This window comes from Arvicanthis niloticus, chromosome 20, assembly GCF_011762505.2.
Source record: "Arvicanthis niloticus isolate mArvNil1 chromosome 20, mArvNil1.pat.X, whole genome shotgun sequence".
NCBI lineage: Eukaryota > Metazoa > Chordata > Mammalia > Rodentia > Muridae > Arvicanthis > Arvicanthis niloticus.
The window spans coordinates 31,625,003-31,650,301 of NC_047677.1; the positions used below are offsets into that span (position 1 = coordinate 31,625,003).

The 25,299-nt window shown below is 40.5% G+C and overlaps 1 long non-coding RNA gene across 31 annotated transcripts in view; it reads right to left on the reverse strand.

Moving 5' to 3' along the window:
* Positions 1-25,299, reverse strand: part of LOC143435157 (uncharacterized) — a 156,010-nt gene that overhangs the window by 68,434 nt on the left and 62,277 nt on the right. For 21 of the 31 annotated variants that reach the window (XR_013105198.1, XR_013105195.1, XR_013105194.1 and 18 more), the window contains one exon: positions 20,055-20,130. This is a non-coding gene — a long non-coding RNA (uncharacterized LOC143435157). Of the gene's footprint in view, positions 1-9,243; positions 14,654-19,911; positions 19,952-20,054; positions 20,131-22,224; positions 22,309-25,299 lie in introns of those variants that run through there. The other 10 variants (XR_013105180.1, XR_013105186.1, XR_013105175.1 and 7 more) reach the window with 6 other exon arrangements.

The window sequence follows — 25,299 nt, forward strand, 5'->3', positions numbered from 1 at the left end:
TTCCCAATAAGGCTCTGTAGGTGAGTCTGTTATCAGAGCCATGTGTTTAATCATCTGAGTTTTGTCTCCTTGATTGTGTATGCCCCAGCTAAAGACTATACTGAACTGAGGCCTCAGCAAAGAAGAACAAGCCAATCCAAAACTCAAGAATCTTTTTCTTTTTCCCTCCTGAAGCTTCTATTAACTCAAGAGGCTACTGATGTGATCCTACAACTTAGCATAATCGTGCTCCATGAGTAGAATGCTGACTAAGCAACTTTGTATATCACATGAACTCAAATCTATGAATTAGTTGCTATGAACATTACATCTTCCGGGAGTCACATATTTAGTTATAATAATTAGTTGAGATAAAAATGTATACTCAGTCAGAAGTTACCAATAAAATTTCTCGGAAAGTTTAGGAACCTTGGGTAAATGTGTCCATCTGAAGTTGGATAAACAAAACGCCAAATTCTTCACCTTTCATTCAATGAAACCAGCTCTCATCTTGGTGATTTTTATATTTTGGCATGCTCTTAAGGGAAGATAAAAAATTGAATTTAAGGATACTATATAAGTATTTGATCTTTTTATATAGCATTAGATGTTAGCACTCGGATCTCAAGGGGAAAGGATTTGATAATGATCTTTTTATTTTGATTCACATTAACAATGTCTTGATTTAAAAAAAAAAAATGCCAAACAAAACTGATGTCTTTACAGTGTTTAATTAGTCTGTTCTCTCTGGCTAGCCAAAGGAACCAGGTGGTTGCCAAACTCCTACTTAGTTTTAGTGTGCAAACAACCACAGCATGAGGTTCACTGTGGTAAATTCCTTCCTCAGGATACAAGCTCAATTGAGAGTAAAACCTCTTTTAGAACAGTGATGACATTGGGAAATTCAAGGTTCCAACCTCTCCTTCTGGGAATGGTGAGTAGGCCCAGGGAGAGCTGAATACCAACATTTACAAGGTTTTAAAAAAAAAAATACTGATTGGAAATTGCTCCTGAGAAAAGATCAAAGACTAGAGCTCTGTGGAAGGAGAAATGGGATCGTTTTTAAATCAATTTTTAAATCACCAGGCTTTGTCAGTCAGCTCAGCAGAAGGCACCAAGGCCTTTGCAGGCTAGAGAACAGTTTTGACATACAGAATAAGATGAGGGGGGAAAAAAGCTGTCAGAGGCAAGTTTAATGAACAATTTTGTGTAGAGTTTTAAAATTGGATTTGATTTCTCTCTCTCTCCCTCTCTTTTTTTTTAACGAAAACTTAAAAGGAAAAAGGGAGGAAGAATTGATAGTAATTTCCAAATAAAAAGCAATAGGAAGCATAAAAATCTAGCCAGCTGTGACTGATATATGGCACTCAGGTCAGGACACACACACACACACACACACACACACAGCTGTCAAGCCAGACAGCTCAAGGTTCAAGCCTGGTTCCCTACTTGCCAGCCATGACATGTTGCTTCTGAAGCTTTGTGTTTCACCTCTGAGAGACAGTTCTTGTGTGTGCTGCACACAAAATGGCTACTGTAAGACAGACTAGAAAGATGAGGGAGACCACGGAGACAAGAGTGAAGAAGGGAGCCCCTTACTTCAGAGTCTGCCTGAAGCCTCTCACCTGCTAAGAGTCAAGGTTTCCTGCCCAATTAACTTCATCTGCTGGGCAGGGTGTAAACATGGAGACGGTGTGCCTTTCATATAGCTATGTGACAAATAAAAAGACTAAAAGAGCAGGCTGCTGAGGTGGCTCAGCTGGCAAAAGGCACTTGCCACCAAGCCTGACAATCAGAGTTTGACCTCCAGAGCCCACACAAGTTAAAAAAAAAAAAAAAGTGATTCTCTCAAGTGGTCCTCTGCTCTCTACATTTGTGTCAAGGTGCACACATATACATACACACATACACACACACATACATACACACACACATACACACATACACACACAGAGACACACACATAAATGCACACACACTGAATAAATAACTCATAATGTTTAAAGAATGTGTAAAAAAAATGATTAAAATATTAAAATACAGTCTCACTCATTTCCCAGCTATAAACTTGCAATTTTCTAGGACTCTCAGTCACAGAAACCCCACTTAAAGTAAAAGACATACCCCAAATGCCTTGCACAAAAGAAGTAGCCCCTGTTTTTTTTTATCAGATTATAATCCACCACACCACACCACACACACACACACACACACACACACACACCCCAGTGACCTCCAGAGTTACCTACTACCATTATTGGTTATCATTATTGAAAAGGAGGGGAAAAAAGAAGAAAAGATTTTTTAACAACCCTTTCAAATGTAACTTGAGAACAGCCAAAACGGTGTATGTGTCCACGGCTGACATCTAAATGTGACTCTTCTGTGAGGAGCTCTTGCACACATTCTTCGGTGTAGCTTGTCCTTTCCCTGGGCCCTTTTCTATTTTTAATAAACTCTAACTCTGTGCCATGCTGGTTGCTCCTGAAATTCTTTTCTAAAGCTCAGCAAAGGATCTGATTTTACCTGCACTGAGGAGTAATAGGATAACCCTAAACGATGCAGGAACTCAGGATGCTACAGATGACTACATGAAGCTGTGCTTCTGTCCCCATCACTAGTGAGTAAAGGAGTATGCTTTATATTAAATTCCAGGAGTCAGATCAGACACATTCCCCCCCCCACACACACACACACACACATACACACACACATTCATCTTCAGCTATCTAGATGGGATGGTGTCTGGTTAACTTGTAAACCACCTCTAACCATTGACTCTCAAGGTATGCAGCATATGACTATAAATGACTGACAATTGCTAGCCAGGATTCTATATTAGATAGTATTGGGCTTCTCAGCTTTGACAGCTATTGAACTTAGGAGTCATTTTTGCTACAAGAGCACAGCCCATGAAGAGAAGTTTCAGCACCACCTAGAGACTTATCAGAAGCATAGAATCTCAAATCATCCCACAAGCCAGTTCATAAGAGGGCGTGCATTTTGGAACTCTCGTAATGAGTTCTGTAAATATTAATGTTTGAGACACACAAGTCTGACAGCCCAGGCAAAGAATAACTGTGTTCTCTATTTCAACTGATTGTAGACCTGGCTGCTATGGATCTGAAGCCTAACAATCAAATTACTACAAGGAAATGGGCTTAATACATACTCCTAGTGTTCTTCAGATACACCTAACCCCTAAGTGATTGTGTTTACAGAAAGGCTTGCTTTGTCAGTCATGAGTATTATAAAATGGTTGTAAGTATTCAAAATTTTCCAAAGTAATATTCACAAATCAATAAATATAGACTACTTTCCATGATTCCCCAAATATATTCAAGGAATTCAAAATAATTTAATTCAGTTTATATGAAAAAAATCATAATTACACAAAAGGCACTTTTAAGGTTCTATTATTTTTATTTTGAACACCCATGAATGAACCTAAAAACTGGAGAAATTTGCATTAACCAATTTTCAAAAAGAAAGTTAAAACAGAGGTCCTTCACAAAAACAAAGCCTGAAGTCTATGACTTTATTCCTCACAGACAGGAATCTCCTCATAAGGACTTGGCATCCTGAAACTGATGCTTAGAACAGATGAGAGAATCCTCATTTTCCAGACCAGTGAAGCCAAGGTAACCCTGAAGCAGGGAAGACAGCCAAGGAGGCAGGTGGCAAACACACACCTCTGAACTATGATGGAGATGAGACAAAAAGACAGAGGGGGGAGGGGGAGAGAGAGAGAGAGAGAAAGAGAGAGAGAGAGAGAGACAGAGACAGAGACAGACAGAGAGAGACAGAGACAGAGAGACAAAGAGAGACAGATGGAGAGAGAAACAAATTCAAGGCCAAAAAACGTATACAGGCCCTTTCATGAGTTCCTTGTGTAGCTCCGGAATGCTCTTCTTAACCTTGGTTTTTCTTTTCTATAAAATGGTCCCTCACTGGATTGTGGTGCAACTCAAATTAAAGTGGATGAATATACATCAAGCATCCAGTGTGCTGCCTAGAAAACAGAAAGTACTCAATACAGCATAGTTGTTAGTGTCACATTTTAAGAGTGGGAACTGGCATCTTCAACGAAAAATACTAGGATGGTTATTACCCATTTCCACTTGGTGGTATCTCTAGTTAACTAAGAGGCACACCTCTGGGCAGGTCTATGAGGACATTTATAGGAAGACTTAATGAGCAGAGATGAATCAATCCAGAATAGATGTCATGGTCTAATGAGTGGCCCATATGTAAAGAGGTCCATGTTCAAAGCATGTTCAAAGTTGTTTTGGCTGTCTGTCTTCACTTCTGTATTAAACAGGGTAGAACTTACAGAATAAATATCTGTAGATAGATAGATAGATAGATAGATAGATAGATAGATAGATAATGAGATTTATTAGAATGACTTACAGGCTATGGTCCAACTACTCCAACAATGGCTGTCTATGAATGGAAAGTCCAAGATTCTAGAACTAGCTCAGTTCACAAGACTGGATGTCTCAGATGCTCTTCAGTAGATGCTAAAATCCCTAAAGAAATAGGCTCTAACACTAATGAAGTCATGGACTTGCTAGCAAGGCAAGAACAAGCAGACAAGCAGCAAAAGCTTCCTTCTTCCATGTCTTTGTAAAGGCTTCCAGAAGGAGGTGTGGCCCAGAATAAAGGTACATCTTTCTTCCTCAAGATGTACATTAAAGGCATGTATGTTTCTGCTTCAAGATCTGGATAAAAGATGGATCTTCCTACTTCAAATTAAGCAAAAAAAAAATTCCCTCACTTGGTGTGCCCTCCATTTTAAAATTTTAGTTAATTCTAGACGTAGTCGATTTGACCACCAAGAATAGCCATCACAACTTCTAACTAGTGAGCCTGTCTGTAGTAGATTGAATGAGAATGTCCCCCTAGAGGCTTGTGGGTTTGAATACAAGGTCCACTTAGGTAGAACTGTTTGGGAAGGATTAAGAAGCATAACCTTATTGGAGTAGGTGTGTGTTGGGCCTTGGACGAGGTAACTCCATTTAACCTGCAACCTTCAATCACAGGTAGCACAGGTAGAAGTTTCCACCTCCAGAGATTTAAATATTAATCAGTTATCTAAAGGCCAGGGGCGTAGCTAATTAAGTTATTCCCTCCCCTCTTCCCCTCCCTATAAAAGTCAGGCTCCCCTGGCTTTTGGCGGGGGGGGGGGGGGGGGGGGGGGGGGGCGAAGCGCATACCATCTATACCCACTCAATATGCCATGAACAATAAAGCTTTGGAAAACCAGACTCCACATGCCGCCTGGGCTCACCGCCAGATTCCCAGCTTTTGGAACCCTAGAACCTTGCCGATGCAGCCGCTGGCCCGCCGCCCACCGACAGCCACGTGAATGTGGGACCCCCCGCAGCAGTGTGGGAAGCCGCCTGGGACCCCGCCACCAGACTCTCCCCCCAACCCACGAGATTTTTTTCCCCACAGGTGTGCCTCTGGAGGTAGTACTCTGTGTGTGTGTGTGTGTGTGTGTGTGTGTGTGGGTGGGTGTGGGTGGGTGTGGGTGTTGGTATGTCTTTTTCTCTCAGCCTCAAGCTTGTGGATCAGATGTAAGCTCTCAGTTTCTGCTCCAGCACCACACCTACCTATATGCCTGATGCTATGACCCACCTCCACCCCGCCCCGCACCATGATGACCATGGTTTCTATAGTTCTGAAACTGTAAGCAAGCCCCCCCAATCTAATGCTTTCCTTTATGCATTGCCTTAATCATGGTATCTCTTCACAGGAACAGAAAAGTAGCTCAGACAGCTACTAGGTGTCTCTACTATCTCTACTAGGTACTAGAGTACCATTCTTTACAACATCACATCCCAGAGACCATCTATCTCTGCTGATACTAGGATACCATTCTTTATAGCATCACATCACAGTTCCTATCTCTTTTGATACTAGAGTACCATTTTTTATAGCATCACATCCCAATTACTATCCCTGCTGATACTAAAGTACCATTCTTTACAACATTACATCCCAGTTACTCTAACCTTCCAGCAGGGTCTGTAGATCAGTGACTCTCAGCATCTTCTAAACCTAATCAAGGTCAGATTGGGACTGATGAGGTGCTCTTTTTGTGGGCAAAGAAACTACTGCATTTTTAGGCTTTTTCCAATATATAGATGGCTATTGTTGAACTATCACCCTACCATGAAACCCATTCTAAAGTCCTTGTAATAACATACTCTATTGGTTCTGTTCCTCCAGAGAACCTAATACAGAGCAGACTATACCTCACTGCCTGAGAGTCAGGTGGGTTCCCCTCGGGTACCATGAACACTAATGAACAATGTGCTCTAGAATTTATATAAGAAACTACATCACCTTGCTTTACAGTACGTTTCTGAGCCCGGAGACTTTTCAGAGTACATAATGTTTTTTAATCTTTGAATATAATATATTCAGTAGCCACTATTATTCTCTCCACTTTACAGCATTAGATTATTTTAAAACATTCCCTGACCAAAGACACACAATAAAATAAATGCTGTGGGTAGCTGTAATGGTTTTTTTGTTTTTTTATTCTTTTCTTTCCTGCTGAGAATTTTTTCCTTTTTATTTAAAAGAGATCATACAATGTATTATATTTTAATCATGTTTCCCCTCCCCCAATCCTTCACATGCTCCCCACCTCCTTAACAACCCAACTTTATTCTCTCTCTCTCTGTCTCTCTCTCTGTGTCTCTCTCTGTGTCTCTCTCTCTCTCTCTCTCTCTCTCTCTCTCTCTCTGTCTCTCTCTGTCTCTCTCTTTCTGTCTCTCTCTCTCTCTCTCTCTCTCTCTCTCTCTCACACACACACACACACACACACACTCAAGAAAAATACAAAAACATTTTCTACTCAGAATCTTAAACTTAGGAAGTATTTAAAGAAATTCCCAATTAGGAAGATTGACCACTACACCCATAAATTGCATGTGTCAACCTGACCTGACTAGCAAGCCCATTTGTTGAGTTAAAATTTAGTCTAGATGCCATAGTGAAGGTATTTAGATGTAATTAATATGTTAATCAGTAGACTTTGAGTAAGGCAGGTTACATTCCTTACTGTGGATTAGTCCACCTCATCAGTCAGAAGTCTTTCTAAGAGCAAAAACTTAAGATTTTTTCCAGACAAGGAATTTAGCCTCTAGGCTACAGGGGCATGCTTTGTAGACTACCCCAGTATGTGTGGAATTCAGACACAAAACCACCATGTCAGCCTGGCATGAATAACTAACCTGCAGGTCTGCCTTCTAAACATCAACCTTCTCAGGACACTCCCCACACCCCCATACACACACACACACACACACACACTCCCAGGATGCAATTCGGTAAAGTAAATGAAGTAAGTAAAATAGTGTGTTGGTGATGTTTCTCTGGAAAACACTGATAAATAGCTAAGTATATTACCTTCCTCTTCCAACCATTGAAACTTCAGAGACTGAAGGAAAACTGATTCTTCCAAGCTGTCATCTTACCTCCACACTCAGATCATGGTAAATATATACTTCCTTTCTCTCCCTCCCTCTTTTCTTCTTTCTCTCCCTCCTTCTCTCTTCCTCTCTCAGTAATTAATTAAATATAATACAAGTCTGAGTTTCTCCTTATTTTATGTGTATTGAGTGTTTAGCCCGCAAGTACGTGTACCACAGGCATGCCTGGTACCTATGGAGGTCAGAAGAGGAATGGGATCTTCTGAAACTAGAGTAACAGATGGTTATAAACTGTCATGTGAATGCTGGAAGCTGAACCTGAGTCTCTCTAAGCCCTGTGATTAAAATACATTTGAATCAAAATGGCCAATGGATTCCTAGTGTTTCAGATTAAAGGGTCACTCAGACACCTTCTCACTCCTACAGAGGATAAAATGGAGGTACATATAGTCACAGGGTCTCTAGAAAACTAAAATAAAGGACACTTGGCCGAGACAGCCGTGGAGAACTCCAGGGTCATTTCTTACCCACAGAAGATAGGTCTGAAGACCTCTGTGGCCTAAAACTGAAGGTGACTTATTTCCAACTTCAGTAGAAACCCTCTCTTACTGTTTGATCTGAGAAAGGAATTTACAGCACTTCCTTCATACATTCAGATTGTCAATGTCAATTTTTACTTCTTGGGTCTATTAGTAAATAAAAGAAAACACAAGTCTTAATGCTCCGAGAGTTGATGGGATAATCTTGATGACAACTAAGTAACAAATGGACTGGTACTTTGTACGCTGGACAAAGATAGAACTCACACAACCACACTGAGCCAGAAGCCACCAAAAATGGACTATGTTAGAAAATCATTTCCGGAACTTTCCATTTCAGACTACTGTAGAGTACTAAAACTACAATTAGTGAAACTTCACTTAAGAGAGACCTACACCACACATTGTAAGTAAAGAGAATTATTGTCTTAGTCAGCGTTTTTATTGCTGTGACCAAACATCAGGACCAAAAGCAAGTTGGGGAGGAAGGGGTTTATCATTAGAGGAAGTCAGGACAGGAACTAAAGCAGGGCAGGAACCTGAGCAGGAGCTGATGCAGAGGCCATGGATGCTTACTGGCTTGCTTCCCCTGGCTTGCTCAGCTTGCTTTCTTATAGAACCCAGGAACACCAGCCCAGGGATGGTACCACCCACAATGGGCTGGGCTCTCTCCCATTGATCACTAATTGAGAAAATGCCTTATGGCTGAATCTCCTGGAGGCATTTTTTCAACTGAGGCTCCTTCCTCTAGCTTGTGTCAAGTTGACTCACAAAGCAGCCAATATAATTATGTATCTCTGTGCACTAAATCGTGAGTCCCCCAACCTACTCGTAGCTTAGGTCCTGAGTGCTTACTCATGAAATTAGACATACCTCTCCAGAGATGGGTCTGGCCCAAGCAGAAGCACTATTGATAACGGATCTGAGAATACCCCTGTAGAACAAAGAGACCCAGTGCTGATAATGTTATCAGCTGAATCTGTTGGTAAATTACTACCACACTCACATGTCCAAACCCTGTCTCAACATCTCATTCTTCAATCCTAAAATACAAAAGAAGTCTCTGCATTGAATGGAGTTTTGTTCCAGTTATCCAAAAGAAGTCTCATAAAATAGACCCAGTTGTAAGGGTTTTTCCACTACAAGGGCATCTTGGCAAGTCAGAGCCAAAAAAATACCACAAAGTCATACCACCCAATAAAAGACACACAAGAGATTTATTGGGAAGAGATACAGAATGGTGGCCACTCTGAACAGGAAGAGACACAGTAGCTTTTATATGGCCTTTGGAGCATGCCCAGTAAGTGAAAAAGTATCTTACATAGGAATCATTGTTTGACTCTTAATGCTGAGTCACTGGGGCAGGGATTTCCAAGCCTCAGGAGCTAAGAGTCAGGCCAGGGGCAGGATGATTTTCCACTAGCTCGTTATCTTACACCAGTACTGAAGTCCTGGTGGAAAAGACTAGAAAACTTTAAATGAAATCTACCACCAAAATAGTGTCGCTTGGTGATATATTATGGATGTTCTAGACTGGGCTACATGGTGATATCTGACAGATTTCAGACAGAAAATTCCAGGAAGTTTTTGTTTGTTTATTTTTGCTGTTACTGTTTTTGTTTTTTAATTTGGAGTCAGTCACCTAAAGATGCTAATCTAGGTTAATAAGCATCTCAGTAAGTTTCTGCTCTTCCTTCCCTTGGAAGAGCAAAGAACTGCAGTGTTGTGCCCGATTCATGAGACCCCAGGAAAACCACCAAGGACTCAGGTCTGATGCAAACACAAGAAGGTTTATTTTCAAAATCAAGCTCAGATCACTATCTGCCCTGACACAGCAGGGTAGAAGAACAGTGTTGAGGCTCAAGGTTTGGGATGTATAAAGGAAAAAAATGAAAGCTGAGATGTCCATGCCTTGGCGTTATGTGATTGGGAAAGAATGTATGGGGGGATGGGCCAAACCACAATGGGTATTTCTAAATTTAAAAAAAAGAGAGAGAATAGCAGAATCAGGTATTGATTTTCTGGCTGATTGATAGGCTACAAGTGCAGGTGCAGTTGATTCGATTGGGAATGTCCATCTTGTGGTTGTTCTTGGAACTGGGTCGTCCCAGTACCTGGGAGGGTGGGGAACCAGAGGGCCGTGACGACTGCCAATTTTCTCTTTCAGCAGCACTGAAAGACTGAAGGCTTGCCCAGAGATTGACATTTGTGTGCCCCTGCCCCTATCAGCCCTTGTGCACCACCAAGCAGCCTCAGAGTGCGGAGGAGCTAGGAAGCAGGGTCTGGGGTGAGGGGCAGTATAAATGACCTAGGAGATTGTGTAGGAAGATAGCTCTTTTATAGAAATAGTGGGTCTAACCATATAGTACAAGTCAGGGGGGAGGGAAGGAAAGGGATAAGGGGGGAGGTGCTCCTTAGGAGACAAAGGCCCTCTAAGCTATCCACTAGATTAGCAGATCATATGATTTCTGAGAAGTCAGTTCTCTGGGGGGGTTAGGGGGAGCAGAAACCTAAACCGGTTTTATCATGCCTCAGCCTTTGTCTCTATGGGATTGAGTAGGACCAAGCTTGATCTGGGTCGGGATCGGCCACACTTCTGTGCTCTCTGAGAGCTATCCAGGCTATCGGCATCACTCTACAGTCCCTTATCTGGCTGGGGACCCACAGACATTGAAGTTTGGTATGTAGCAAAATGAGCAAATAGCTGTTAAAATCCCTGTAGGACTTAACCTGTTACTCGTCAGTGGGCTACAGATTAGCTTAGCATAGCACCTCATTCGATACTAGAATGATTCCCATTTCACCTGACCCACTGCCAACTTGAAGGAGTAGGGCAAAGCATCTCTTTTACCTTCCTTTTGTTAGCCTCATCCACTTGTTCGTTGGTAAGGAGGCATGATATTTCTGATGACGAGTTTACATGGCTACAAAGAGCATGCGTGATATAAAAGCCCATTTAATATAGTAGCGATTACTTAGAAAGTTTACAGGTAGCGATAAATACCAGCAATTTAAGCAAATGCTGAACATTGATCTAGATGAGAAAGTGATATAGTGAGCCAATCTTTCCAGTTCCCATCCCATCCGGCCTCTCAACCCTGGCCAGGGCTAAGTTGGGTGAGACTCTTTAGAAGCGGCAGCCAGAGCTGGAAGATAAGGGGGATGAAGCTTGTGGCTGCTCTAGAGATGAGCCCAGAGCGTGAGCTTTCAAGGCTTGGAGCAAATGAGAAAAAAGTAGATAACTGTGGGTGTCAAGTAAGTGGGTCCAGGAGTAATAAAAGTATTGAAACTCTCAGAAGCATCTCCGAACTGGGTGTCCAAGGTGTACTTGGAAGTTAGTTCTTTCTGCCATACAAATACCACCCTCCTAACACTACCACAAAGTAGTTAAAGTGTGCCTTGTTCATAAGTCAGGTGTGAGTGTCCATGTGTGTGTACGTGCGTGCATGTGTGTGTGCGTGCGTGCGTGTGTGCATGTGTGTCTGTAGGGTGAAAAAGGGAATATATTTCACACTGATAAATACATGGGACAAATAGAAAAAACTAAAAGCCCTGTGGCTAAATAGATCCCAGGGATAAAAAGTCAGGGACAGGAAGCAGCAAGGCGGTTCACCAAGTCTCAGGAGTAATTCTTAACTTTGAAATAAGGATCAATAAGATTCTCAGGAAAGCTCTTACAAGAACCAAATTGTGTTCCATAAAACAGATGAAATGCAATTTCTACTTTGACATATTGAATTTATCATCGGAAAGCACTGGACTCCACTTTTGGTTTGGGGGTGGGGGTAAATTAGATAAATCAGGATACAACCACAGAACCAGGTGGCACTTTTATCCTTTGCTTTGTGGACCACCCAAGATACAATTACTTCTTTTCCTTGAGACCTTCAGTCTACTGAAGAGACTTGGTTCTGCTGCAGCTGGTTACTTTGGATGAGGTAATGAATATAATATAAAAAAAGGTTCACTCAAACCTGCCTTGTACATTCTTCTGTTTGAGTCATTGTTCACAGCATCCTAAGTACTCCATACCTCAGCAAGAAATACAGATACGTATTCCTGTTTAATTATGTCCACATAGCTAATCCTTTCTCCTTGTAGATTGACTCTGTACTTGTTTCTTCTATCTCAACAAAGCCAACATCCTACCATCCATCCCTTTTGGCTTTTGAAAATTCCTGTTTAAAGAATAAGTTACTATTTCCCCTAGTCTAAAGCTTGGAAAATTGGTTCTTTTCATTGGGTTATTGTTTAACATCTGTGTTTGCCTTTCCTGACTCTTCCATCTGGACATCCAATAAAAAAAAAAAAATCCTGTTCAATAACTAGCTGGCTGAATTCATTTTCACATAAATTTATTCATCTCACAGCAGCTTCTTGCCAAAGAATTCTACAAAATTCACTGACCTTGAAAGCCAGCTAAGGATGGAGGATGCTCAAACCATTCCTAACAAACAGAGAAATAATATTTACAGCATTGCATGTTGTAGATATTGAAAGCTTCAGTATGCATTACTGAACCAATGCTGTTTGTCACACTCACCATGTGCATCATGGGTATATTATGTGGACAATGACCTGCCAGTGGTCATCTGTTCCTAGACTGGTATGTGGTGCCCAGTAACATGGGCAAAGGTTCCTGAACTGACAGAAGGCCTTAGTCACCATGATTACCGTGGCCAAATATAGACAAATGAGACTGGAGAGGATGGCTTGTTCACTCTGTGGAACAAGTGCTAGCTGAGGAAGAAAGGCAGGAATAAATCTGAGCATTTAACACCTGAGTTTGTTTCTACTCTCTTCTTCTTCCATTTAATATCACATTCTCAAGCCTAATCTAAGTACTTCTCCTGTGTCACATACCTAATCTTCAAGATATTCTTAAAGAAAAAAAGAAGCATCATTAGTTTATGGGAAGAAAATGGAGAAGAAAATTCCATAAAATTCCAATTGATGAACCTAACCTCAAAGGAGTTTTATTATTGTTTTGGGGCTGTTTTTGAGAGCCACTGATGTTACTAGGGGGCAAACAGTAATAATGCCCTGAAGTTATCAAAGAAATAAATTCACATAGACCTTCTAGTTCCTCAGTATCTAGCAGGGCTAGTTTGGCTACTTTCTCTTATGCATCTGTGACCATTTGTAACATATATTATATTGGTAAATTACCATGTGTCATTTGAGCCCACTGAAAGCTGGCTCTGGAAACAGGATTGCCTCCTTCCCATTTCAGACTGAAACATTTTTTTTTTCTCAAAGCATCCTCTGAGGAGAAGCCTCTTGTCTCCTACAGAGGGCACTATTGTTTTTCCCATGATATAATAGTGAGTATTATAGGCGTGGGAAACAGGAAGATAATTATCTTCCTATTGATGGAGAGGACAGAGAGGATCCTCCACCTGGACCACTCTCAATGGGGAATGCTAGCTGCCTCAGTTTCCCCAGTTGGTATCTGCTGGAGGTTTATAAGCTTCTGACTTGTTGATGTGACTTTTTTTGTCCTCAGTTGAGGTACTACAGTTGCCTCTGACTGACATTTTGAATGCCCTATTTGATGATATCTCCTGATCTGCGTACTTACTATAGACTTAGGAAAGCCATCCAGAATTGAAAACTCGGCTATTGTAGATTATCCCCAGGATCATCCAGAACATCATGGGCCTGTAATTTATATAACTGGACTGAAATCCCACTCAAAGTTCTTTATCACAGATAACTTGCTCTTCTTGTCTGTCATTCTCACACTCACAAAACAGTTGGCCTGGTGTGTGTGTGTGTGTGTGTGTGTGTGTGTGTACATGTGCATATATGACACATGCATACACTGCCAAGCTGTAGAGTCAGTCTGTAGGTGAGGATACAGCACAGAAGCATCTTCCTCCATCCTGAATCACAGATGACAGAGTAGCTGGCTCCTGACTTGTCCCTCTCCATTGGACACCTCATTAACTAGGGATCCCTGAATCCCAGCTTTGGCTTTTTAGTGAAGCACATTTTTTTCAGGTTTAAATTATACTGCTCTCACCCAAGAATCTAGACTCCTGGCAACAGCGGGCTTGCATCATATCCTGGCAGCTGGGGATGACCTCTGCTGTTGCTGGGTCCCTGGGAGCAGGTGGTGGAGATGGCTGATTCCCAACGAAGGAGACACATGCTCAGTCTCTTCCCTGTGTCAGCCAGTAGGCACCTGTGTTCTCACCCATTTTCCTCCATTGAATTTCATCTTTTCTAGTTAAGAGCCATTCCTTTGGAGACCCTTTCATAATCTTTTCACTTCCCGAAGTCTTCATTCCTCTGTGTTTCAGTTGCCCCATCTTCAAATGGAAGTAACAATAATAGATCCCTCAGAGATGGTATGCATTTTCTAAAGCTGCCAAAACAAAGATCCAAACACTGTGTGCTTCAACAACAGAGATGCCTTGGCTCACGGTCCCACAGGCTAGAAGTTCCACATTAAGCATGGGACCACTCCTTCATGAAGGTTCTGTGTTTGAGCCATCCCTCTGCCTCTCCTCTTAGCTAGCAATCTTTGGCTTGTAGATCTGTCAGTCCAGTCTCTGGCTTTCTCTTCACCCTGGCACTGTTCCTGTGAGTCTCTTTACTCCGTCTTCTTTCTGCATTATGTCTGTCCCTCGGTCTAGGCTCCATTTTTAGAAATAATCCAGTTGTGTTGGACCAGCACCCATCCTGATGAGCAAACATTACTCAATTAGCTCTAAAAATGACTCTATTTCCAAATGAGGTCACATTCTGTGGAACTGAGGATTAGGAAGGACTTCATTATCTTTTAGGAGAGATACAATTCAACTCATAACAGGTTTTTGTGAGAAGCAAATTAATTAGTGCAACCAAGTGCTTAGTTAGTTAACATAAAGAATAGTTGCATGTTCTACTCCCACAGTTGAACAGTGTATATCTAGCACATGGCTTGGATACACCACATTGTAATTGACAATGTTTTCTAGAGTCTCGGGGGAGGGGGTCTAGAAATTTCTAGAAGGTTTAGAGAAGTGGTCACTGGGGATGAAGCTCTGAGTGAGAAGATGAGGATTAATTCTGATAAAGATTATCTTAAAGAACTTGGGTAATACACACAGTATGAACTTAAGAAAAATAATCTTTGCTTTTTTATTTTTTGTTTTTGGGACAATGTCTCATGTACCCCTCAGTTGGCTTCAGATTCATCATGTATTATAGCTGAAGACACACTTAAGTTTCTGATCCTCCTGCCTCTACCTCTCAAATATTAGAATTACAGTAATATACCACCACATCTGGTTTATGCAATGCTGGGTGTCAAGCCCAAGGCTTCACGTGTGTGTGTGTGTGTGTGTGTGTGTGTGTGTGTGTGTGTTGTATGTGTGTATGGAGAGAGAGAGATGATAGATAGATAGATAGATAGATAGATAGATAGATAGATAGATAGATAGATATTCCCAGAATGCCACTACCCTATTCCTAAAAGTTCCAAAACTGATCTTTACTTGCATGAGGAACCAATGAAGCATCCAGGCAGCATTCTCACTACCATGTCCTCGATGGGAAATCTGGAGAGTCCCGAGGTCAAGAGAATCAAGGGCTGACCTGGAAAATGCTGAATATATAATGCATGGGTGCTAAAGAAGGGGAATGATACACAAGAAGCAGAAAGAAGACGCATCCATTGGAAAGGAGAAACATATTCATTAAGTAGGAGAAGCAGCCATGGGATTCTAAGGCAGTCACTGCCACTGAATGCAAGGAATGTGGAGACAGAAATGGTCTGAAAGCTGTTGAGGGCAAAACTGGAATTAGAAGAGAAGTTCATTCTGTGCTTGAAATGGTTTGTGGCTACAGGTTCAAAGAGGATGTAGCATCTCTCCCTAAAATGATGATATATTGCTGAGGGGGCAGGAGAATAGTCATACAGGGCCAGCTGTCTGTGTTCTGCATGTTCTGTCTACAGCAGACTCAGACACCCACCCTCCCTATTACAACCTCTCCATACCACCTCTTATGCAACCAACTACCTCTACATCAACGATACTTTGGAATGTTGACCAATAAAATGTCTCCAACATTGTGTGGTACCCCTCGCTAGCATTCAGCAAAGTGGCCATTCTGTAGTCAACGCCTCAGTGGACAGGCTGATGGAGCAATTAGTAGATGGCCACAGTCTTCCTGGCTTTGAGCTCCAACCCTCTACACTGTGTGGAGAATAAATCCCTGCCAAGACAAACCATTAGGGAGACTATAAGACCAAAGGAACAATGCCTCCCATCTCAGACACTAGATATTTTTGGAAGTGTGAGAGAAAGAAGCCAGAGTGTTAATCCATGAGATATTAGATATTAGTCTGTCCTCAAATAAACAGGACCTAGACTCTGTTCCCAGAGGGGGAAAAAAAAAGCAGGATAAGAATCTCAACTGATAGAAATTAAATCTCTATCATTTTGGAGAATATCAACTCAGAAGCCAGAAAGTAAATAGATTTATAGAAAAACCATGTCTTGCTTAGTTGTGAGCATGAGTTGATAAATAGTTTTTCACTCTAAATTAATCCTGCCAATCAAATAATAATTTAGTATCACAATGCCCAAAAGCCATTGCTCCTCTGCTGGGGAATCACGGCTTCTCTAAATGACACATTAGATTTGCACTTACAACTGGAACCTAGGGGAAAAAAATTATTCTTCCTTGACCCTATCTTCATTTTTCCCATAACTTTCAATCAATGATATAGACTACCTATGTCGTTGTCTAATAAGTAGTACTTTACCTACTGGGACAACTAAATAAAACAGTTGAAACTAGAACAACATCAAGAGAATACATAACCTCTGATTTATATATTGAAGGTAACACAATACAAAGCATCATACAACCTATTGCCTGAATGCATGCATTCTTTTAAGTTCAGAAACTCATTGATATTTTATCTATCACTTCACATACGCACATCTGTACAAAATCTAGGAAATGTCAGCTGGTGACTGTAAGTTTACAACCAAAATATTGAATTCCCAGAAGTTTTTCCTTTTGATAGCTTGAATTCGGCTTTATTTGGGCATTTTATTCTAGAAAAAGAATTTAAAATTATATAAAACAGACTCCCGTGCAATGCATTTGTCTGGCAGAAGGCTTCCAGAATGTAGGAAAGATATTGAAGACTAATACTCAACAGAGCCAACTTTAAAATTTTAATCCTATGGTTTAAGCACAAGGTCACTATTTTTAATGGGTTTCTCCTCTTGAAATTTTTAAATGGTTCCCTCGGTCAACTTTAATAGCCTGAAAATAATTGAGAGAAAAAAGCATCTATCTATCTTTCCAGCTGCCCCCAACCTCAACCTCGCACACAAATACATAAGCCCAACCCAATTAAGTATGCGCAATGCAGGAAAAAGCCAAGACTGAAAGGTTAAGGAATGCGCTATTGATCAAAAGTCAGAAGTTTTTAGCTGAGAGAAGATTTTCTCTGAATGTGACAGAAGATTCTAAAAATAGGAAATTTATTTCACAAGCTAAATGGTGGCAGCAGCCGGCCCTGCACCATGTTCTTAGAGTTACACGCATCGCTTTTGAATTGTTACCCCAGAGGTGAGACCAGTAGGCTTCCGCGCTGAGCAGTGGGATCCGAGGATTTGAAATCACAGAGAAGCTACTCCTGGTATGCACACTTCATTTACCTTTAAGGGTTTTGGTAAAGATCACAAGATTGATTCTCCTAATACCTTTAAATGTGAAATACATTTCTTTAGGCACCGAAGTTGGAGGGTAGCTTTCGCGCTTAAGGAAAAGGCCTTGTTGAGTTCAAAGAGAAGCTGAGACAAGTGGTAAAAAGGAGAGGCTCCAAAAAAGAGGGAGGAAATATCATCGCCCTATTTTTTTTCTAATGCATTATTCTCCCTCCAGGGAGGTAGACATAGATACATGTCTTTTCTTCTGGGGAAAAAAAAAAACAGATTTTTCTTCACTGTGGCAGGAAAGAGAATTGGTTCATGAACACTTTGTGCTCAAAACTTTGCCTAGAGCTACATTTATGTAGCCCTGAAGGGTCACAACAAGTCTAGATACAAAGGGAAGAAGGAAGCCACATGTCTGGCGCTGGTGATACAACAAAATCACGCCCCCATCTGAAAGAAGTCTCCGTTAAATGGTTGGCATCTAAAACCGGTAGATTCCTCCCAAATTCGAGAGGGCAAAGGATTTTGCCTGATAAAGATACAGACACTGCCTGTCTCAACAACACATCAACCTCTATAGAATATCTCTTCATATCTTCCAAGTGAGCTCTTCTGACAGGATTCCCTCTGAAGACCTTTTCAGTATCCGTTGTTTTCTTATGTTGACTATTGTCCTTTCTCCACTTAGGAGACCTAACATGGCTCCCGGATCAAAAGAAGGAAGTGATAACACACGTGGCTGAGATATTTTCAAAGGAAAGGAAAAACTTAGTTCCCATCTTAGTATGGCTAAAATCACAACTCCCATGGCTGCCGGGAGCTCATTTGCTCCTCTCAAGGAACTGGGAGCCTTGAGATTTTTGAACCGGGAGAAAAATTCTGAGCTAGTAGCTGAGGTTCGAGTAGCTCCCGGAAACTCCCCTTTACCAAAACTCTTCATGGCGTCAGAGCTCGTCCTTAGCATCAAAGTAAAAGGGCCATTTAAGTTTCCTGATGGGCAAAATTTTTTGATTTACAAAAAAAGTTGAGCTATTCGGTAGCCAAAGGCTAACAAACATAACTGGTTACAAAGGAGATAGAAATTAAGGTCTATGTGGGGTAACCCTGTTCCATACTTCATGCAGCAACAACACACTTGTTGGGGCCAGCCTCATAAACTACATAAGGAGAATTTTTCTCAAATATTTTAAAAAAAAAATAAAAAAGGGAGGGGGGAGAGGGTAGGAAAAGGACAGCCAACATTAAATGCTGGGGGGGGAAGGGGAATGTGAGACGAGTAAGTATAAAAATTCTGGGAGTTTGTTAACAAAATTTAACTATTGTCTAGAAATTATCTTTCTAGAAATTTAGCCATAAATCGTGAGGACAAATGTTTGTAAAAAAAAAAAATTAAATAAATAAAAATAAAAAAGTCCTGCACCAGAATGCCCATGTCATCTTTCTTCATAATAACTAACCCTAACAAGCAGTCTAGGTATCAACCAAGCAGAAAATGGGTCAGTATGATTATAATGTTGATAAAATAGAATACTACTCACCATCAAAAGGAATGAACCATTGATTTATACAATAATATGAACAAGCTTAAAAAACATTGTTCTGAATGAGAGAAAACTTACACACAGGAATAATATTTGTACCACATTTTAACTGACATGAAATTACAAACAGAGGGAAATTGAGGATGGTTACTGTAGTGATGATGGTTACTGTGGTGATGATGGTTACTGTGATGATGATGACCTGTGAAGATGATGGTTACTGTGATGATGATTATTGTGATGATGGTGGTTACCTGTGGTGATGATGGTTACTGTGGTGATGATGATGGTTACTGTGGTGATGATGATGGCTACTGTGGTGATGATGATGATGATGGTGGTGGTGGTGGTTGTGGTTACTGTGGTAATGTTGATGGTTACTGTGGTGATGGTTACTGTGTTGATGATGGTTACCTGTGATGATGATGGTTACTGTGGTGATGATGGTTACTGTGATGATGATGGTTACTGTGATAGTGATGATGGTTACTGTGATGATGATTATTGTGATGATGATGGTTACTGTGGTGATGATGGTTCCTGTAGTGATGATGGTTACTGTGATGATGATTATTGTGATGATGATGGTTACTGTGGTGATGATGGTTCCTGTAGTGATAATGGTTACTGTGGTGATGATGATGGCTACTGTGGTGATGATGGTGATGGTGGTTACTGTGGTGGTGGTTACTGTGGTGATGGTTACTGTGTTGATGATGGTTACCTGTGTTGATGATGGTTACCTGTGATGATGATGGTTACTGTGATGATGGTGGTTACTGGGGAAATGAGGAATAAAGAAACTTCTTAGAGAGATGTTTATCACTCTTGTTAGTGTCATAAAACACCAGACAAAAACAACTTAAAGAAGGAAGGTCTTACTTTGACTCAGCTCGAGGGTATCAAACATCATGGCTATCATGGATGCAAGAGCATGAGGCAACTGGTCATAGTGCATCTGCAATCAAGAAACAGAGAAAGATGAATACAGGTTCTCATCTCACATTCTCCATACACAGGCTGGGTCTTCTGACCTCATTAATCTTACCTAGAAAATCTCTTACAGACATGCCCCAAGAGTTACTCACCTAGGCTAATTCTGGATCCTGTCGAGTTGACAGCTTATCATTGCAGATGGCTACATTCCCTATCCCTAAAATTATAAACTTAATTCTACCTTAAAAGAATAAAAACGATCAACAGATACTGAACCCACTGAAGGCAGGCCCACTATGGGACTAGGAGAACTGCATAGGTGTTTTCAAGTGTATTAAAACATTAAGATGAACTGGAACACACAGGGTGTGCTAGCTTCCTTTCGCTGCTCTGAGAAATGGCCACACATTCAGTGGTTCTGAGCGACATGAAGTTCTTAGTTAACTATTGTAGAGATGAGCAATACAAAATGAGCTTCTCTAGGATATAAGCAGGATAGGAAACCATGTTCCTTCTAGAACAATGGTTCTCAACCCTTCTCATGCAGTGACCCTTTAATACAGTTCCTCATGTTATGGTGAGCCTCAAATCACAAAATTATTTTGTTGCTACTTCATAAGTGTAACTTTTACTACTGCTATGAATTATAAAAATATCTGTGTTTTCTGATAGTCTTAGGTGGCCCTTTGAGAAAGTTGTTCAATCCCCCCAAAGGAATCTCAACACACAGGTTGAGAATCACCCTTTTTAGAAGCTCTGAGGGAGAACATGTTCTGTAGCCACTCTGCTTCTGCAAGCTGAGTGTATTTGTGTGCTTCTGACACTTTTCTTCATCTTCCAAGTCAGTGACATAACCCTTGTCCTCTGTCTCTACTCCCTTGTCATGTCTTCCCCATCTATGGCCTTTTTAATGACCCTCATGAAATTATAAAATTACTAAATGGGTAGCACATGATTACATCCCATTTCAGAAATCCTCCATGTGAGGGAACCTATTCACCACTTATAAGCCCTTGGACATAGATATGATTATGCGAATTGATATCCTGCCTGTGAGAAATAACTAGGCATTTGGCAAAGCAAGTGTGATAAAATGTTAATTATAGAATCTAAGTGGTGAAATGCATGGACGTTTCATCTAAAATACTCTTAACTTTTTTAGATGGTTAAATTTTTTTGTAATAAAATAGTGAAGGAAAAAATATCTGAGGATTAAATTCTCACAGTACATAGGCGCTTGGCAAAACTCTAGGAGTCCACAGCAAAGACCAAGAAAATAGATGGACCCCAAGCATATTAATTGCTCTCCTCGATCCTATGACAAAATACTTGTCAAGAAGTAACTTGAAAGAGGAGGTGTTTACTTTGGCTTCCACTTCAAAGTGTCTCTGCATGTATGTCTGTATCCGTGTATCTGTGTGTGTGTGTGTGTGTGTGTGTGTGTGTGTGTGTGTGTGTGTGTATTAGAAGGCCAGAAGAAAGGCATCATGGGAACTAGGATTCAAGTTCTAGTCTAGTCCTCACAATTATGTAACAAGTGCTCTTAGCCATTGAGCCATCTTTCCAGTCCCACCAATCACTCTGCCAAACCCTTGCTGTGTGGAGGCACAGTATTTGCCACCTTTGATTTCTGTCCTCTCTGCCACACAAGGATACTTTGATAGTACCATCAATAAAAGCAGGTCTTCACCTAATGTGCTTATGTCCTTATCTTGACTGTCCCATCCCGAGTAAATGGAAAAATTACATTGCTGTTCTCTATAAATTAACCTAGTCTCAGGTTTCTTTGTTGTGGTAACACAAGCCAACTCTTCCTGGTTGAGGAAAGATATTCAGAGCAAATTACATGTTTGTGTTTAGTGGCATTGTTTAAGGTTGCATTGTGCTTAGAACGGTGTCAGTAGATAATATTATAATATGTGTTTAATAAACACTGCTGTGCTTAAAACAGTGTCAGTAGATAATATTATAATATGTGTTTAATAAACACTGCTGTGCTTAGAACAGTGTCAGTAGATAATATTATGTGTTTAATAAATACTGCTGAAGGAATTAGGAAAAGAATTCACCAAAATAACAACTTTTTAAAGTCCTCTAACGAATTCATGCAATTCACCTTGAGAGAAACTTTCTTATGCTGTAGCAAGGTTGGAGCTTCCACACAGGCTCAAATATGAGATAGATTGGGAATGCAGATTTCCTGAGTATAGAACAAGTTTAAAATGTAAAAAAAAAGATTAAGTTCATTCATGTGGAGAAAGTTGATTAGCCTTCTGAGAGTGCTGGAAATCTTGCCAGTGCCAACGAAGAAAAGAATAGGGGAAAGTTACCATATTGAAGTATTTTCTGAGACTCAATGTTTAGAATATATTCAGAGGCTTACAGCTTAAAAAATCAAAGAGCTAGGTTATTACTTATAAAGCTACATAGGATTTTGATACTTGTATGTTTCATACTTAATAATACATACAGGCTACCAAATGTATCAATCTCATTCATTAGGCACTGAGTTAATGAAGTTACAAAACTGGAAAACCATCTTCTATCATTTTGGTCGGGGCACTGATATCATAGCAGTAGTAAAATACCCAAGAGTTGGCCTGGGTTTAGATTAAATAAGTAAGTGTCTACCCACCTGATGTCATATCTCAAATGGCCCTGCTTATGTTTGGGGAGGTGAGAATAAAATGTAAATACTCATACTCTCCCATAGCTCTAATATAATGATCCCACCGCCTTTATCCCATGTAGAATAGAATCAATGCTGGGGATAAACAGGGAGAAGTTCATTCATATTTTTCTCAAACATGGGAGAGGATTCAGGAAGGTGCACAACTTGAGAAGCCAACGTGCACTGTGGTCACTTGAGAATTTGCTAATATTCCGAATCCTTTGATTGGCATAAGATGAGAGGTTTGAGGTTTCAGCAAGCTCTTTTCTCTTTCTGTTCACTTTCTTCTCAAACTTCAGAGCTCAAGTCAATTCCTTGACATTTGCTGCATGGAGTTTCTTTTTGGTTTCAATATGTCAGGTTTTAACTCCTACTCAGCCTTTGGCTCTTTCTGGTAATCACTTGTCTCCAGAGAACCTGACCAGCCCCTCAAGAAGCAAAATTTGTTCCACTGTTAATGTTCCTGCATCATTTAAACATGTTCAGGGGGCTCTGTCAGTCAGAGAGTCAAAATGCAAATGCTCTATGCTAACTGGAAAAAAATCTAGGCAATACTACATGAAGTCTGGGTGTTCTTTTAAAATAATGTCACTTTCAAACAATTCTTCTCCATGTGTTAGGTGTGTCACAGGGCCCTTTAAATGGCCTCTTCAGGGAAGGCTGGGGATATAGCTAGTTGTTATCATGCACAAAACCCTGTGTTTGAGCCCAGAACCGGCATAAGTTGGGATCTGTAGCACACATCTGTATCCTTGACACTCAGGAAATAGATCAGAAAAAGTTCAAGGCCAACTTCCCCTACATAGGACATTCAAAGCCAGCCTGGATACAAAATTCCCTGTCTCCAAAAATGTAATATAAAAAAGGAACTCTGGAATGAGAAACAATGTTAAAGCATGTTCCCAACATGCTCCAGACACTACCTATGATCATCACCACAATAAGTAAAGAAAAAAAAAAAAGTGGAAACAGGGTATGCCATGCACATTTGTAACCCCATCAGGTAGGAGGTAGAGGCAGAGGAATACTAAATTCAAGGTCCTCGTCACCTACATAGTGATTTTGAGGCTGGCCAGAGACATGTGAGACACTGTCTCAAAAATTAAAACAGAAATAAAAAAAAAAAAATGTTAGAAGCCCCTACGGGAAACAAGATGTAGGTAGGATTCACAGATCTTCCACTCCAATATAGTCAGAGTACTGCTCATTAATTTAACCTATGAGGCTCATTGAATGTTTTGTGAATGAAAAAGATAGGTAAGACAAAAAAAAAAATAAAGTTCAATTTAAAGAATTAATTTGAGTGACAGCTTAGTTAAGAGCACTCAAGGCTTTGCAGAGGATCTGGGTTTAGTTCCCAGCATCCACATGATAGCCTATAACTCCAGTTCCAGGGATTCTGATAGCCTCTTCTAGCTTCTGAAGGTATTGCATGTTTGTGGTACACAACATAGTAAACAGACATAGTTTATAGGCAGACATTCATACACATATAATAAAAATAAAGAAATTATTATAAACAAAAGCTTGAAAACCAGTTTCCAGTTTTGGAATTAAAGAGAATTTTCAAAGCAAATAATCCATTTTTTTTTTATTAGAGTGAAGGCTTTTTTTTTTAAGGCATTTAGTCTAAAGAAGGAAGCCATCAGAATGTCCTCAGCTGATAATGTAAATATTGATTAAATAGTTGAGGGAAAAATTGTCTCACCTCCTGGGTCTCTTACAATTAGACAAAGTGATAAGCTGCTCAAGCCTTCTTGATGAGTATTTTCTAATTGATTAATTTATTGTGCAATTATAACATTTCTTCTCTAGTTCTTCTTCCTGAACGGATAGTCAGTTCTGTGTTCACCATGGTACAACAGAAGCCATGATCTTAGGAGTTGTCCTAATTTAGGTTACAATGCCAAAAGTTGGGGAGGGGAGGGTTCATTTGGCTTACATGTCCATATCACTGTTTGTGGTGGTTTGAATAGGTATGGCCCCACAGACTCATGTGTTAGAATGTTTGGCCTATAGGGAGTGGTGCTATTAGTAGGTGTAGCCTTGCTGACGTAGGTGTGGCCTTGTTGGAGGACGTGTGTCACTGTGTAAGCAGGCATTGAGGTCTCCTAGGCTCAAACGTCACCCAATGTGGAACACAGTCTCCTCCCGACTGACTTGGGACCAAGATGTAGAACTCTTGGCTCCTCCAGAGCCCAGTCTGTCTTCAGGCTGCCATGCTTCCTACCATAATAATAATGGACTGAATTGCAGAATCTGTAAGCCAGCCACAACTAAATATTTTAGCTGCCATCATCATGGTGATGCTACACAGCAATAAAACCCAAACGAAAATAAAAATTGTTACCAAAAACTGGGGTATCGCTGTGATAGGCCTGACCATGCTTTTATTTGGAAGAATGTAGATTTTGGAACTTTGGATTAGGAAAGTAATGGAAAACTTTCAGCGGGGCTTAATAAGCCATACTAGTAGAAGCATGGAAAACATTGGTGCTGAGGGTGATTTGAACCATGCGG